Raw genomic sequence first — 18160 nt, forward strand, 5'->3', positions numbered from 1 at the left:
TAAAATTGCTTGACCAATCAATCCCTGTGGGATTCGACCTCACTCTATTGTGAGTTTTTACTTGACGATAATTCGGTATACTTGCCGAGGGAGAATTGTTGAGAGAAAAATTTGGTATACTTCCTAATTGATTTTTAGTTGCTTGGGGACAAGCAACAATTTAAGTTTGGTGTTGTGATGAGCGGATAATTTATACGCTTTTTGGCATTGCTTTTAGGTAGTTTTTAGTAGGATCTGGTTACTTTTAGGGATGTTTTCATTAGTTTTTATGCTAAATTCACATTTCTGGACTTTACTATGAGTTTGTGTGTTTTTCTATGATTTCAGGTATTTTTTGGCTGAAATTGAGGGACCTGAGCAAAATTCTGATAAAAGGCTGACAATGGACTGCTGATGCTGTTGGATTCTGACCTCCCTGCACTCAGAAAGGATTTTCTGGAGCTACAGAACTACTAATGGCGCGCTCTCAACGGCATTGGAAAGTAGACATCCAGAGCTTTCCAGCAATAAATAATAGTCCATGCTTTATTCGAGATTAGACGATGTAAACTGGCACTCAACGCCAGTTTCATGCTGCATTATGGAGTCAAACGCCAGAAACACGTCACGAACCAGAGTTGAACGCCAAAAACACGTTACAACTTGGCATTCAACTCCAAAAGAAGCCTCTGCATGTGTAAAGCTCAAGCTCAGCCCAACCACACACCAAGTGGGCCCCGGAAGTGGATTTCTGCATCAATTACTTACTTCTGTAAACCCTAGTAGCTAGTCTAGTATAAATAGGATATTTTATTATTGTATTAGACGTCCGGAATCCTGGATTGTATTTTTTCCTGTGATCACGTTTTGGGGGCTGGCCATTCGGCCATGCCTGGACCACCATCACTTATGTATTTTCAACAGTGGAGTTTCTACACACCATAGATTAAGGGTGTGGAGCTTTGCTGTACCTCGAGTTTTAATGCAATTACTACTATTTTCTATTCAATTTAGTTTATTCCTGTTCTAAGATATTCGTTGCACTTCAACATGATGAATGTGATGATCCGTGACACTCATCGTCATTCTCACCTATGAACGCGTGACTGACAACCACTTTCGTTTTACCTTAGACCGGGCGCATATCTCTTGGATTCCTTGACTAGAATCTTCGTAGTATAAGCTAGAATTGATGGCGGCATTCATGAGAATCCGGAAAGTCTAAACCTTGTTTGTGGTATTCCGAGTAGGATTCAGGGATTGAATGACTGTGACGAGCTTCAAACTCGCGATTGTTGGGCGTGATGACAAACGCAAAAGAATCAATGGATTCTATTCTGACATGATCGAGAACCGACAGATGATTAGCCATGCTGTGACAGAGCATTTGGACCATTTTCACTGAGAGGATGGGATGTAGCCATTGACAACGGTGATGCCCTACATACAGCTTGCCATGGAAAGGAGTAAGAAGGATTGGATGAAAGCAGTAGGAAAGCAGAGATTCAGAAGGAGCACAGCATATTCATACGCTTGTCAGAAATTCCCACCAATGATTTACATAAGTATTTTTATCTTTATTTTCTGTTTATTTATTATTATTATTCGAAAACTCCATAACCATATATTATCCGCCTAACTGAGAATTTCAAGATGACCATAGCTTGCTTCATACCAACAATCTCCGTGGGATCGACCCTTACTCACGTAAGGTTTATTACATGGACGACCCAGTGCACTTGCTGGTTAGTTGTGTGAGGTTGTGAAGAAACTGCTAAGTTATAAACGCGCATACCAAGTTGAATGCTATTGTTGATGATCACAATTTCGTGCCCCAGGCATCTAGGCCAGTTTCACTGACCTTTTCTTTACTGTTTTAAGGTAGTTTCATGCATTTTCTTAGTGAATAAGGCAAGTTTTGGATGAAAATACACTTACACCTTGATTCAAGCAACTATTGTGAATTTCACATGATTTCATGTGGATTTTGCTAGAATTGAAAGATAAATTAATGATGCATAATCTCATGACTTTGGCTAGAGCTTTGATGCACTTTATTTGCTTGATTTCAGGACAAAGGAAGCAAGGAAGAACCATGTTAGTACTCACATTAATCCAGTTAACGTGACCACTAAGGAGAAAAGTGATCACCAATAACACCCATGAAGCCATCATAAGCCCACGTTAATTGCCACGTTAACTAAGTTAACGTGGTAGTTAATGTGGAGACAGAGGAAAGCTCAAACGTTAGTGGTAAATGTGAACACCACTAAAGTTCCAAAATTTGGCAATGAGCCACGTTAAGAGTCACGTTAACTTAGTTAACGTGAACTCTAACGTGGAAGAGAGGAACAATGCCAATGTTAGTGACACTCACCTTTGTCAGTAACGTTGGATCAACTAGCATTGCCCACGTTAGTGGTCACGTTAAGACCACTAACGTGAAAGTTAACGTAGAGCTGAGATTGATGAGCTAACATTAGTTACACTCACCTTTGTCACTAATGTTGGAGGATGACATTACTACCACGTTAGTGGCCACGTTAACTTAGTTAACGTGAGCTCTAACGTGGAAAGTAAGAGCACTTTGAGCGTTAGTGACAAAGGTAAGTGTCACTAACGCTCTCAAAGGTGAGGCATAACCATGTTAAGAGCCGCGTTAGTTACACTAACGTGAACTCTAACGTAGGGACAAAGGGCATAAGGCAACGTTAATGGGAAAGGTGAGTCCCAATAACGCTTGCGAAGGTTTATAAGCCAATGTTATCGGGAAAGGTGAGTCCCAATAACACTAGCGAAGATTTAGAAGGCAACGTTAGTGGTCACGTTACTAACGTTGGAGTTAACGTAGGCTATATGGGGTTGGAACATTAGTGAAAATTGTGATTGCCACAAACGTTCTCGAACCCACAATGTCACTTAACGTTAACTTCACTAACGCCCATGCCTAATTCATACTTCTCTGCAAGCTGGGCCTACTAAAGATTGGAACTGCTTCAACTCAAGATCCAAAGCCCACATCCAAGACTTGAAGAACTCACTAGAAGATCAAGAAGAGTAGTATATATAGGAGTAGTTTTGAACTATAGTGGAGTATGGCACTTTGGAGAACTACTCTCTGTATATTTAATTTTTTGCACTTTTAGCTGGGATGTATTATTTTCTGCCATTTTCTATTTCTAGAGCTATGAACAACTAAACCCCTTTCATTGGGTTAGGGAGCTCTGTTGTAATTTGATGGATCAATTCTAGTTTTCATTCTCTTCTTCTTTCTTCTCTTTTGATTTACTAGAAAGCTTTCAATCTTAATTCAATTGGTTAGTTGTTTTGGAAAAGAAACTCTCCATAATTGGATCTCCTCTGAGCCTTGGAAAAGGGATGAGGAGATCATGCTAGAAATGCTTTCTCATTTTGGACCAAATTGGGGTCTGGGCGGATATAGTGACATATAATCCTCCCAACACTTTGATTTGGAAATACATGTGGTATAATCAGTGACCATACTTCATCTCTTCCCATGAGCAATTAAATCACGGAATTGGGCAATTGTTCAAGCTTAGAGAGATTGGATTACCAAGGAATTGGAATCCAATCACCTAAGATTGCCAAGGAGATCAATAGATGCATTGATTGAGGAAGAGATGTAAATGAACTTGATCCGGAGAATACAACATCTCCTGAGCCCAATAAATTCCCCATTTCTGATCTTACCCATTCTCTTTATTTTCTGTCATTTATTTTCATGCTCATTACCCTAAATCCCCATTTAAGATTCTGCACATTATTTTCTGCTATTTACTTTTCCGCCATTTAACTTTCTGCAATTCTCAAACTACACTCTGTTTAGCTGAACTAGCATACTCTTCCAGCTAAAGTTGCTTGACCAATCAATCCCTGTGGGATTCGACCTCACTCTATTGTGAGTTTTTACTTGACGACAAATTCGGTATACTTGCCGAAGGGAAATTTGTTGAGAGACAAGTTTTCACGCATAAAGTTTATGGCACCGTTGCCGGAGATTGATTTTGTATCAACAATGATTAAGTTGGAAGCTCACTAGATTGGGTATTTTTCCCTTGTTTGTTTACTTTATTCAGTCATTTATTTTCACTTTGTTTAACTTCTTCCTCATCCTATATACCCTCTCTGTTTTTCTTTATTTCTTTGTTATTATCTACAATTCTGCTCACTAACCCACTAACTGTTTGATAATTTGCATCACTCACACTAACAATCACTCTAACAAGAATAACCTCTTCATTTTATCTCTTGCTACCTGTTTTGTTAGTTGTATGGCAGGGAGAAGAGGGGGACCTCAACTTCCTTTGATTCAGAACTTGAGAGAACTCTCTGGAGATTAAGGAGGGAAGCAAGAGGGAAAGGAGTTGTTGGTGCTGAGGAAGAGGAAGAGTACTTTGAACCTAACATGGAAGAGAACTTGGAAAATAATCATGAAGAAGAAGCTCACAACCATGCTAGAGAAGGCCCTGCAAATCATGCTGGGCAAGAAAGGAAAGCTCTAGGCTCCTACATCAATCCAAACCTAGGAAACTGTGGAAGTAGCATCCAGAAGCCCACCATACATGCCAACAACTTTGAACTAAAACCCCAGCTCATCACCCTTGTTCAGAACAACTGCTCATTTGGAGGAAGTGCTCAAGAATACCCCAATCAACATCTAACCACCTTCCTGAGAATTTGTGACACTGTGAAGTCTAATGGAGTCCACCCGGATATCTATAGGTTGTTGTTGTTCCCTTTTTCACTCAGGGACAAGGCATCCAAGTGGTTCGAATCCTTTCCAAAGGAGAGCTTGACAAATTGGGAAGATGTGGTGAACAAATTTTTGGCAATATTCTACCCTCCTCAAAGAGTTAACAGGCTGAGAGCTGAGGTGCAGACTTTCAGGCAACAAGATGGTGAGACTCTCTATGAGGCATGGGAGAGGTTCAAGGACTTAACAAGAAGATGCCCACCAGATATGTTCAATGAAAGGGTTTGATGAGCGGATAATTTGTACCCTTTTTGGCATTGTTTTTAGTATGTTTTTAGTAGTTTTAGTTAAGTTCTTAGTATATTTTTATTAGTTTTTAGTTAAAATTCACTTTTCTGGACTTTACTATGAGTTTGTGTGTTTTTCTGTGATTTCAGGTATTTTCTGGCTGAAATTGAGGGACCTGAGCAAAAATCTGATCCAGAGACTGAAAAGGACTGCAGATGCTGTTGGATTCTGACCTCCCTGCACTCGAAGTGAATTTTCTGGAGCTACAGAGGCCCAATTGGCGCGCTCTTAACGGCGTTGGAAATTAGACATCCTGGGCTTTCCAGCAATATATGATAGTTCATACTTTGCCCAAGATTTGATGGCCCAAACCGGCGTTCAAAGTCACCTACAGAAATTCCAGCGTTAAACGCCGAAACTGGCACCTAAATGGGAGTTAAACGCCCAAACTGGCACCAAAGCTGGCGTTTAACTCCAAGAAGAGTCTCTACACGAAATTGCTTCATTGCTCAGCCCAAGCACACACCAAGTGGGCCTGGAAGTGGATTTTTATGTCATTTACTCATCTCTGTACACCCTAGGCTACTAGTTCTCTATATATAGGACCTTTTTCTATTGTATTTTCATCTTGGTTCTTCTGGTTCCCTCTCTGGGGCCGAAACCAATGATCACTCTTGTTCTTATGTATTTTCAACGGTGGAGTTTCTACACACCATAGATTAAGGTGTGGAGCTCTGCTGTACCTCGAGTATTAATACAATTACTATTGTTCTTCTATTCAATTCCGCTTGTTCTTTGTCCAAGATATCACTTGTTCTTCAACTTGATGAATGTGATGATCCGTGACACTCATCATCATTCTCACCTATGAACAAGGTGACTGACAACCACTTTTGTTCTACAAGCAATCAAGGCTCTAGTGAATATCTCTTGGATTCCTGATACACGATGCATGGTTGATCGCCTGACAACCGAGTGCTCGCATGACAAACGAGCCAGCCATTCCGTGAGATCAGAGCCTTCGTGGTATAGGCAAGAACTGATGGTGGCATTCAAGAGAATCCGGAAGGTCTAACCTTGTCTATGGTATTCTGAGTAGGATTCAATGATTGAATGACTGTGACGTGCTTCAAACTCCTAGCAGGCGGGGCGTTAGTGACAGACGCAAAAGAATCGATGGATTTTATTCTGGCCTGACCGAGAACCGACAGCTGATTAGCCATATGCTGTGACAGAGCATAGGAACATTTTCACTGAGAGGATGGGAGGTAGCCACTGACAACGGTGAAACCCTACATAAGCTTGCCATGGAAAGGAGTAAGAAGGATTGGATGAAGACAGTAGGAAAGCAGAGAGACGGAAGGGAAGGCATCTTCATACGCTTATCTGAAGTTCCTACCAATGAATTACATAAGTACCTCTATCTTTATCTTTATGCTTTATTCGTATATCACTATACCCATTTGAGTCTGCCTGACTAAGATTTACAAGGTGACCATAGCTTGCTTCATACCGACAATCTCCGTGGGATCGACCCTTACTCATGTAAGGTATTACTTGGACGACCCAGTGCACTTGCTGGTTAGTTGTGCAAAGTTGTGTAGTGAATCACAATTTCGCGCACCATGTTTTTGGCGCCGTTGCCGGGGATTGTTTTGTGTATGGACAACTGACGGTTCATCTTGTTGCTTAGATTAGGTATTTTTCTTCAGAGTTCTTAAGAATGAATTCTAGTGTTTCAAGGTGATGTTCTTATCATCACCAAAGCTGATTGATTCTCATCAATTTAGCTCTTGAATGCAATGTCCTGCTGAAGCTTGGCTAACCATGTTTAATTCCTTTAGACTAAAGCTTTAGACTAACATTGCATGATTCTTGGAATTCTCATTAAGAATTTTGATACCTTTATTTTCTTTTCCATATAATTTTTGAAAAAGCACAAAAAAATTACAAAATCATAAAAACCAAAAATATTTTATGTTTCTTGTTTGAGTCTAGTGTCTCATCTTAAGTTTGGTGTCAATTGCATGCATTCATTCATGTGTCTTAAGGATCTTCAAGTAATTCTTGATTATTTCTTACTCTGATCTTTGAATTCTCTGGACTTGAGTGTTTTGTGTGTCTCATATGCATTCTCATTTGTGTCAGTAGTATACAAACTGCTAAGTTTGGTGTCTTGCATGCATTGTTATTTGATTTTAGTTGCATTCTGATTATAAAAAAAATCCAAAAATATTTTTAATTTGTGTCGTTTCAAGTCAATAATACAGAGAATTGAAGATTCAGAACATGCAGCAGAGGAATTACACAGAAAAAGCTGGGCGTTCAAAACGCCCAGTGAAGAAGGACAGACTGGCGTTTAAACGCCAGCCAGGGTACCTGGTTGGGCGTTTAACGCCCAAAAGGGTAGTATTTTGGGCGTTAAACGCCAGAATTTGCACCATTTTGGGCGTTTAACGCCTGGATGGCACAAGGGGGAGGATTTTGTTTTCAAATCAATTTTTTTTCAAAGTTTTCAAAGTTTTTCAAAATCAAATCTTTTTCAAATCATATCTTTTCAATCAAATGTTTTCAAAATCAATTTCTTTCCTTTTTCAAAGATACTTGCTAACAATTAATGATTTGATTGAACATTTCAAGTATGTTGCCTTTTCTGTTGAGAAAGGTTTAATGTTTGAATCATATCTTTTCTTGTTAGGCAAGTCATTAATTTTTTCAAATTTTTTTTAAAATTGTTTTCAAATCATATCTTCTCAATCACATCTTTTTAAAACCAATCATATCTTCTTAACTACATCTTTTTCAAAATAGTTTTCAATCAAATCTCTTTGATTTATAATTTCAAAATCTTTTTCAAAAAAATCACTTGATTTCTTTTCCACTTTCATTTTCGAAAATCAATTAGTGTTTTTCAAAAATGTTTTCAAAAATCTTTACTTAATTTTCGAAAATCACTTCCCTTCTTCTCACATCCTTCTATTTATGGACTAACACTATCCCTTAATGCAAAATTCGAACTCCATCTTCTTTGATAAGTTCGAATTTTCTACTTCTGTCTTCTACTTTTCTTTTCCTTTGACACTTCAAGGAATCTCTATACTGTGACATAGAGGATTCCACATATTCTTGTTCTTTTCTCTTTCATATGAGCAGGAACAAAGACAAAGGCATTCTTGTTGAAGCTGACCCTGAACCTGAAAGGACCTTGAAGCGAAAGCTAAGAGAAGCTAAGGCACAACTCTCTGTTGAGGACCTGACCGAATTCTTCAAAGAAGAAGACATGGCAGCCGAAAACAACAACAATGCCAACAATGCAAGGAAGGTGCTGGGTGACTTTACTGCACCTACTCCCGACTTCTATGGGAGAAGCATCTCTATCCCTGCCATTGGAGCAAACAACTTTGAGCTTAAGCCTCAATTAGTTTCTCTAATGCAACAGAATTGCAAGTTCCATGGACTTCCATTGGAAGATCCTCATCAGTTTTTAGCTGAATTCTTGCAAATCTTTGACACAGTCAAGACTAATGGGGTTGACCCTGAGGTCCATAGACTGATGCTATTCTCTTTTGCTGTAAGAGACAGAGCTAGGACATGGTTGGACTCTCAACCTAAAGAAAGCCTGGACTCTTGGGAAAAGCTAGTCAATGCCTTCTTGGCAAAGTTCTTTCCACCTCAAAAATTGAGTAAGCTTAGAGTGGAAGTCCAAACCTTCAGACAAAAGGATGGTGAATCCCTCTATGAAGCTTGGGAAAGATACAAACAATTGATCAGAAAGTGTCCCTCAGACATGCTTTCTGAATGGAGCATCATAGGTATTTTCTATGATGGTCTCTCTGAACTGTCCAAGATGTCTTTGGATAGCTCTGCTGGAGGATCTCTTCATCTGAAGAAGACGCCTACAGAGGCTCAAGAGCTAATTGAAATGGTTGCAAATAACCAATTCATGTACACTTCTGAAAGGAATCCTGTGAACAATGGGACTAGTCAGAAGAAAGGAGTTCTTGAGATTGATACTCTGAATGCCATACTGGCTCAGAATAAAATATTGACTCAACAAGTCAATTTGATTTCTCAAAGTCTGTCTGGAATGCAAAATGCACCAAGCAGTACTAAGGATGCTTCATCTGAAGAAGAAGCTTATGATCCTGAGAACCCTTCAATGGAAGAGGTGAATTACCTAGGAGAACCCTATGGAAACACCTATAATTCTTCTTGGAGAAATCACCCAAATTTCTCATGGAAGAATCAAGAGAGACCTCAACAAGGTTTCAACAACAATAATGGTGGAAGAAACAGGTTTAGCAATAGCAAGCCTTTTCCATCATCTTCTCAGCAACAGACAGAGAATTCTAAGCAGAACCCCTCTGACTTAGCAACCATGGTCTCTGATCTAATCAAAACCACTCAAAGTTTCATGACTGAAACAAGGTCCTCCATTAGGAATTTGGAGGCACAAGTGGGACAGCTGAGCAAGAAAATTACTGAACTCCCTCCAAGTACTCTTCCAAGCAATACAGAAGAAAATCCAAAAGGAGAGTGCAAGGCCATCAACATGGCCGAATTTGGAGAGGAAGGAGAGGAAGTGAACGCCACTGAGGAAGACCTCAGTGGGCGTGCACTGACCTCCATTGAGTTCCCCAATGAGGAACCATGGGAATCTGAGGCTCAAAATGAGACCATAGAGATTCCATTGGACTTACTTCTGCCTTTCATGAGCTCTGATGAGTATTCTTCCTCTGAAGAGGATGAGTATGTCACTGAAGAGCAAGTTGCTAAATACCTTGGAGCAATCATGAAGCTAAATGACAAGTTATTTGGAAATGAGACTTGGGAGGATGAACCCCCTTTGCTCACCAAAGAACTGGATGACTTGTCTAGGCAGAAATTACCTCAAAAGAGACAAGATCCTGGGAAGTTTTCCATACCTTGTACCATAGGCACCATGACCTTCAAGAAGGCTCTGTGTGAATTAGGGTCAAGTGTAAACCTCATGCCTCTCTCTGTAATGGAGAAGCTAGGGATCTTTGAGGTACAAGCTGCAAGAATCTCACTGGAGATGGCAGACAACTCAAGAAAACAAGCTCATGGACTTGTAGAGAATGTTTTGGTAAAAGTTGAAGACCATTACATACCTACTGATTTCATAGTCCTAGAGACTGGGAAGTGCATGGATGAATCCATCATCCTTGGCAGACCCTTCCTAGCCACAGCAAAGGCTGTGATTGATGTTGATGGAGGTGAACTGATCATTCAAGTGAATGAAGAATCCTTTGTGTTTAAGGCTCAAGGATATCCCTCTGTCACCATGGAGAGGAAGCATGAAGAGCTTCTCTCAATTCAGAGTCAAACAGAGCCCCCACAGTCAAACTCTAAGTTTGGTGTTGGGAGGCCACAACCAAACTCTAAGTTTGGTGTTGAACCCCCACATTCAAACTCTAAATTTGGTGTTGGGAGGTTCCAACATTGCTCTGAGTATCTGTGAGGCTCCATGAGAGCCCTCTGTCAAGCTACTGACATTAAAGAAGCGCTTGTTGGGAGGCAACCCAATGATTATATTTTATCTATTTCTCTTTGTTATTTTATGTTTTTTGTAGGTTGATGATCATAAGAAGTCACAAAATCAATTGAAAAAACAAAAACAGAATGAAAAACAGGAAGAAAAATAGCACACCCTGGAGGAAGAACTCACTGGCGTTTAAACGCCAGTAAGGCTAGCAGTTGGGCGTTCAACGCCCAGTCTGGCACCATTCTGGGCGTTTAATGCCAGAAAGGGGCACCAGACTGGCGTTAAACGCCAGAAAAGGGCAAGAACCTGGCGTTAAACGCCAGGAATGGGCACCAGCCCGGCGTTTAACGCCAGAAATGGCTCAAAACGTGATTTTGAATGCCATTTGGTGCAGGGATGACTTTTCCTTGACACCACAGGATCTGTGGACCCCACAGGACCCCCACCAACCCCACCACCACCCTCTCTCTTCTTCACCCATTCACCAATCACCTAAATACCTCTTCCCCAAAAAAACCCCTCACCTATCAAATCCCATCTTTCTCTTCACCACTCACATCCATCCTTCATAAAACCCCACCAACCTCACCCTTCAAATTCAAACCACTTTCCCTCCCAAACCTACCCATAATGGCCGAACCCCATCTCCCCCTCTCCTATATAAACCCTTCTTCACCCCTTCATTTTCACACAACCTAAAACACCACTTCTCCCCCTCTTTGGCCGAATACATAAGCCACTCCCTTCTTCCTCATTTCTTCTTCTTCTACTCTCTTCTTTCTTCTTTTGCTCGAGGACGAGCAAATCTTTTAAGTTTGGTGTGGTAAAAGCATTGCTTTTTGTTTTTCCATAACCATTTATGGCATCCAAGGCCGGAGAAACCTCTAGAAAGAGGAAAGGGAAGGCAAAAGCTTCCACCTCCGAGTCATGGGAGATGGATAGATTCATCTCAAGGGTGCATCAAGACCACTTCTATGAAGTTGTGGCATTGAAGAAGGTGATCCCCGAGGTCCCCTTTTCACTCAAAAAGGGTGAATATCCGGAGATCCGGCATGAGATCCGAAGAAGAGGTTGGGAAGTGCTTACCAACCCCATTCAACAAGTCGGAATCTTGATGGTTCAAGAGTTCTATGCCAATGCATGGATCACCAAGAACCATGATCAAAGTGTGAACCCGGATCCAAAGAATTATCTTACAATGGTTCGGGGGAAATACTTGGATTTTAGTCCGGAAAATGTAAGGTTAGCATTCAACTTGCCCATGATGCAAGGAGATGAACATCCTTACACTAGAAGGGTCAACTTTGATCAAAGGTTGGACCAAGTCCTCACAGACATTTGTGAAGAGGGCGCTCAATGGAAGAGAGATTCAAGAGGCAAGCCGGTTCAATTGAGAAGGCATGACCTCAAACCCATGGCTAGAGGATGGTTGGAGTTTATCCAACACTCAATCATTCCCACTAGCAACCGGTCCGAAGTTACTCTAGATCGGGCCATCATGATTCATAGCATCATGATTGGAGAAGAAGTGGAAGTTCATGAGGTTATAGCCCAAGAACTCTATAAGGTGGCGGACAAGTCCTCTACCTTAGCAAGGTTAGCCTTTCCTCATCTCATTTGTCACCTCTGTTATTCAGTTGGAGTTGACATAGAGGGAGACATCCCCATTGATGAGGACAAGCCCATCACCAAGAAAAGGATGGAGCAAACAAGAGACCCCTCTCATCATGAGGTCCCTGAGATGCCTCAAGGGATGCACTTTCCTCCACAAGACTATTGGGAGCAACTAAACACCTCCCTAGGAGAATTAAGTTCCAACATGGGACAACTAAGGGTGGAGCACCAAGAGCATTCCATCCTCCTCCATGAAATTAGAGAAGATCAAAGAATCATGAGAGAAGAGCAACAAAGACAAGGAAGAGACATTGAGGAGCTCAAGCACTCCATAGGATCTTCAAGAGGAAGAAAGAGCCGCCATCACTAAGGTGGACCCGTTCTTTAATCTCCTTGTTTTTTTTTTATTTTTCTGTCTTTCGAAAATTTAGTGCTTATGTTTATCCATGTTTGTGTCTTATGATCATTAGTGTCTTAGTGTCTATGCCTTAAAGTTATGAATGTCCTATGAATCCATCACCTTTCTTAAATGAAAACTGTTTTTATTACAAAAGAACAAGAAGTACAGGATTTCGAATTCATCTTTAAAACTAGCTTAATTAGTTTGATGTGGTGACAATACTTTTTGTTTTCTGAATGTATGCTTGAACAATGCATATGTCTTTTGAATTTGTTGTTCATGAATGTTAAAATTGTTGGCTCTTGAAAGAATGATGAAAAAGGAGACATGTTACTGAGGATCTGAAAAATCATAAAAATGATTCTTGAAGCAAGAAAAAACAGTGAATACAAAAAAAAAAAGAGGAGAAAGAGAAAAAGAAAGAAAAAGAAAGAAATAAAGTTGTGATCCAAGGCAAAAAGAGTGTGCTTAAGAACCCTGGACACCTCTAATTGGGGACTTTAGCAAAGTTGAGTCACAATCTGAAAAGGTTCACCCAATTATGTGTCTGTGGCATGTATGTATCCGGTGGTAATACTGGAAGACAGAGTGCTTTGGGCCACGGCCAAGACTCAATAAGTAGCTGTGTTCAAGAATCATCATACTTAACTAGGTGAATCAATAACATTATCTGGATTCTGAGTTCCTAAAGAAGCCAATCATTCTGAATTTCAAAGGATAAAGTGAGATGCCAAAACTGTTCGGAGGCAAAAAGCTACTAGTCCCGCTCATCTAATTTGGAGCTAAGTTTCATTGATAATTTGGAGTCTATAGTATATTCTCTTCTTTTTATCTTATTTGATTTTCAGTTGCTTGGGGACAAGCAACAATTTAAGTTTGGTGTTGTGATGAGCGGATAATTTGTACCCTTTTTGGCATTGTTTTTAGTATGTTTTTAGTAGTTTTAGTTAAGTTCTTAGTATATTTTTATTAGTTTTTAGTTAAAATTCACTTTTCTGGACTTTACTATGAGTTTGTGTGTTTTTCTGTGATTTCAGGTATTTTCTGGCTGAAATTGAGGGACCTGAGCAAAAATCTGATCCAGAGACTGAAAAGGACTGCAGATGCTGTTGGATTCTGACCTCCCTGCACTCGAAGTGGATTTTCTGGAGCTACAGAGGCCCAATTGGCGCGCTCTTAACGGCGTTGGAAAGTAGACATCCTGGGCTTTTCAGCAATATATGATAGTCCATACTTTGCCCAAGATTTGATGGCCCAAACCGGCGTTCAAAGTCACCTACAGAAATTCCAGCGTTAAACGCCGGAACTGGCACCTAAATGGGAGTTAAACGCCCAAACTGGCACCAAAGCTGGCGTTTAACTCCAAGAAGAGTCTCTACACGAAATTGCTTCATTGCTCAGCCCAAGCACACACCAAGTGGGCCTGGAAGTGAATTTTTATGTCATTTACTCATCTCTGTACACCCTAGGCTACTAGTTCTCTATATATAGGACCTTTTACTATTGTATTTTCATCTTGGTTCTTCTGGTTCCCTCTCTGGGGCCGAAACCAATGATCACTCTTGTTCTTATGTATTTTCAACGGTGGAGTTTCTACACACCATAGATTAAGGTGTGGAGCTCTGCTGTACCTCGAGTATTAATGCAATTACTATTGTTCTTCTATTCAATTCCGCTTGTTCTTTGTCCAAGATATCACTTGTTCTTCAACTTGATGAATGTGATGATCCGTGACACTCATCATCATTCTCACCTATGAACAAGGTGACTGACAACCACTTTTGTTCTACAAGCAATCAAGGCTCTAGTGAATATCTCTTGGATTCCTGATACACGATGCATGGTTGATCGCCTGACAACCGAGTGCTCGCCTGACAAACGAGCCAGCCATTCCGTGAGATCAGAGTCTTCGTGGTATAGGCAAGAACTGATGGCGGCATTCAAGAGAATCCGGAAGGTCTAACCTTGTCTGTGGTATTCTGAGTAGGATTCAATGATTGAATGACTGTGACGTGCTTCAAACTCCTAGCAGGCGGGGCGTTAGTGACAGACGCAAAAGAATCGATGGATTTTATTCCGGCCTGACCGAGAACTGACAGCTGATTAGCCATATGCTGTGACAGAGCATAGGAACATTTTCACTGAGAGGATGGGAGGTAGCCACTGACAACGGTGAAACCCTACATAAGCTTGCCATGGAAAGGAGTAAGAAGGATTGGATGAAGACAGTAGGAAAGCAGAGAGACGGAAGGGAAGGCATCTTCATACGCTTATCTGAAGTTCCTACCAATGAATTACATAAGTACCTCTATCTTTATCTTTATGCTTTATTCGTATATCACTATACCCATTTGAGTCTGCCTGACTAAGATTTACAAGGTGACCATAGCTTGCTTCATACCGACAATCTCCGTGGGATCGACCCTTACTCACGTAAGGTATTACTTGGACGACCCAGTGCACTTGCTGGTTAGTTGTGCAAAGTTGTGTAGTGAATCACAATTTCGCGCACCAGGGTTCAACTTCACATTTTCTATGATGGTCTTTCCTATGAGTCAAAGAAGGCTGTAGATCATTCATCAGTGGGCTCTCTAAACAAGAAGAAAACCATTGAAGATGCCATAGATGTCGTTGAAACAGTAGCTGAGAATGACTACTTCTATGCCTCTGAAAGAAGTAACACTCGAGGAGTAATGGAGCTGGACCACATGGATGCATTGCTAGCTCAAAATAAGATGATCACCAAGCAGCTAGCAGATCTCACCAAGAAGGTGGAGGAAAACCAAGTTGCAGCAGTCATCACTTCATCACGAACTCAAGAAGGAGTGAATATAGGAGAAGAAGGTGACTGGGAATAAGCCAACTATGTTGGAAACTCGCCTAGACAAATCCATGACCCATACTCCAAAACCTACAACTCTGGATGGAGAAATCACCCCAACTTTGGTTGGGGAAATCAACAAGACCAAGATCAAGACTAGAGACACCACAACCTCAACTCCAACAACAATGCAAGTCACCAACATACGTCACAGAGATCCTATCAACACCCACCTAACCCCAATCCACCATCACTAACGGATGATAGACTTTTAAAAATTGAGACTCTGCTTGAAGATTTATGTAGAGAAGTCCAAGACAACAAGGTGTTTAAGGAAGAAGTGCAAGCCAATATCAAAAACCAAGGAGAAAACATTAAGAGACTGGAGTCCCAAGTAGGGTATCTATCTCAACAAATTCCCAAACCCACTGATGGATTTCCCAGTGACACGGAGAAGAACCCAAGAGGAGAAACAAAGAAAGTAAGGTGGGAAGAATGTAAGATGATCACCACAAGTGATGAGAGCAGTATGAATGAAGTAGAACACCTCCAAGACAATCAAAAGGGAAACCAGGAAGAAAGGAGCCATGCACCTCAACCCACAATCAAGGAAGAGCTGAAGAAGAAGGAGACACTTAACCCATATGCACCCTTTCTCCAAAGGCTTAAAGGTGGTGTAGCAGGGAGAATGTATTCAAGATTTCTCGACATGTTTGCATCTCTTGATGTAAATATACCATTTATTAAAGCCCTCCAGCAAATGCCTTCCTACATAAAGTATATAAAGGAGCTATTAGCCAAAAAGAGTTCATTGAAAGGTAGACAAACAATAAAGATAAATAGGGATTGCAGTGCTCTCATTCAACCAGGGACACCCACAAAGAGGAAGGATCCAGGGAGTTTCCACATTCCCTATGCCATAGGAGAAACAACGATTGATAAAGGACTCTGTGACCTGGGAGCGAGCATCAACTTAATGCCTCTATCCCTCATGAAAAAACTTCAAATCAATGAGCTAACACCCACAGATGTAATCATTAAGTTGGCTGACAAAACGCAAAAACAGGCAATAGGAGTGGTTTAGAATGTGCTAGTGAAGGTTGGGAACTACTTCCTCCCCACAGACTTTGTTGTCCTAGAAATGGATATTTAACCCATCATTCAGGGAAGGCCATTCTTAGCCACAGTCAGAGCACTCATTGATGTGGAACGAGGAGAGCTAGTGTTGAGAATACACGATGATCAGCTCACTTTCAATGTTTTCAACCTCTCACAAGAAGCAGATCATGATAACAAAGAGCTGATGGAGGAGCCAAACAAGGAAGCACAAGCACCACACATAAGGACTCCTATGGTTAATAACCAATGTGATCAGAAGGAGCAACAGCTAAGTGTAATCCAAAACGAACCAAACCCACCAGAATCACATGAATTAGACAACAAAACCATTCTAAAAAGGAAACCACAAGGAACAAGTTAGCATCAACGGACACAAGAAAAAAGGTCCCAAGGGGATGGAAAAAGAAGAAAATCCCTACAGAAGATTTCTCGCCAGGAGATGAAGTGGTCTCTACATACTTCCCATCTATACCACCTCACCTCCCCACTATTCCATCCCAGCTGCCTCCAGTGTACACCATCAACAAAATCTTGTCCCTAGAGCATCTGGAGCTTATCAACAAGGCCAACGGACATAGGTTCACTGAAAGGGGGGAAGATTTCAAGCACTATCAGCCACCTTGACAACAAAGAACCGTCGAGCTACCGACACTAAAAAAAGTGCTCTGTTGGGAGGCAACCCAACCTAAGGTAATTCTCTTTTCATGAGTCTTTCAATAAAAATTTCAAGTTGGATTCTCTGTAGTGTGAGGAGCTAAGTTTGGTGTTACACACCAAAAACAATTCAAGGGTGAATATACGACTCTAAGTTTGGTGTTCCACCAAAAACTCCAGCTAAAGAGTGCATTGCAACCCTTCAGTGGTGAAAAATTGCTCTAGCAACCAGAGAACTTACTTGACAGAGGTTTAACCTCTAATGCATAGTTTATCTTTTTAACTCATAGTTGTTTCTTAATAAAAAGCACACAAGGTTTCTGCATGCATTCAATTTGTCGAAGTAAGCAAAGAACTAAGTTTGGTGTTCACACACCAAATTAAGTTCAGAAGCTCACAAGCACACATGCATGCTGACCCTTTTTCAAGTGCTTGGGGAAACAAGCAACTCTCAATAGTGTTGCAGGAATTCAATCAATCTCAGGAAATGATCATACCTCATCATCCAAGGAAATAGACAAGGATGCAAATGCTAGGATGAGAATACCAAGGAAGACATCATGAGGTTGTATCAAACTATCTCGAAATGCAGAACTCTAATTGAAAAATGATTGAATAAAACCTTCATACTCTGCTTGTTCCTTTTTATTCACACCCAAGTCTTCCCATCTAATGTCCTTTCTGCATGTTCATCTTTCTTACTTGTATGCTTGTCCTTTAAGTTAATAAAAAAGAAAATGCTATGAAAAGAACAAGAGTAGAGTTATTTCGTGAAGTAGGTTCTGAATGTTTGTGGTAGGATGATTAGTAAGCTAAGTTGGTTCACCAAACAAGGAAAGAAGGCAACTATCTACCATGAATCCTATGCTTGAAACACATCCTATGAGACTAACTAAATAATAAGATCCCAATAAGAAAAGAGAAAGAGCAATAAAAGTTAAAAGGAAAGAAACACAATAAGAAACAATGCTAGGCACCAAGGGTTTTAAGATTGAGGCATGTGTCTGTGGTGTTCATGTGCAAGGGATATGCTTGGATGAATAAGCTCTTAGGGGTGCCTCATCA

The 18160-nt window shown here is 40.7% G+C and overlaps 2 non-coding genes across 2 annotated transcripts; both read right to left on the reverse strand.

Moving 5' to 3' along the window:
- Positions 1–4858: 4858 nt before the first annotated feature.
- Positions 4859–4965, reverse strand: LOC130971014 (small nucleolar RNA R71). The gene has a single exon (XR_009082253.1). It is a non-coding gene; the product is annotated as a small nucleolar RNA R71 (small nucleolar RNA).
- Positions 4966–8666: 3701 nt separating this feature from the next.
- Positions 8667–8774, reverse strand: LOC130972127 (small nucleolar RNA R71). Its single transcript, XR_009083324.1, has one exon. It is a non-coding gene; the product is annotated as a small nucleolar RNA R71 (small nucleolar RNA).
- Positions 8775–18160: the final 9386 nt, after the last annotated feature.

Source organism: Arachis stenosperma, chromosome 3, assembly GCF_014773155.1.
Source record: "Arachis stenosperma cultivar V10309 chromosome 3, arast.V10309.gnm1.PFL2, whole genome shotgun sequence".
NCBI classification, from domain to species: domain Eukaryota; kingdom Viridiplantae; phylum Streptophyta; class Magnoliopsida; order Fabales; family Fabaceae; genus Arachis; species Arachis stenosperma.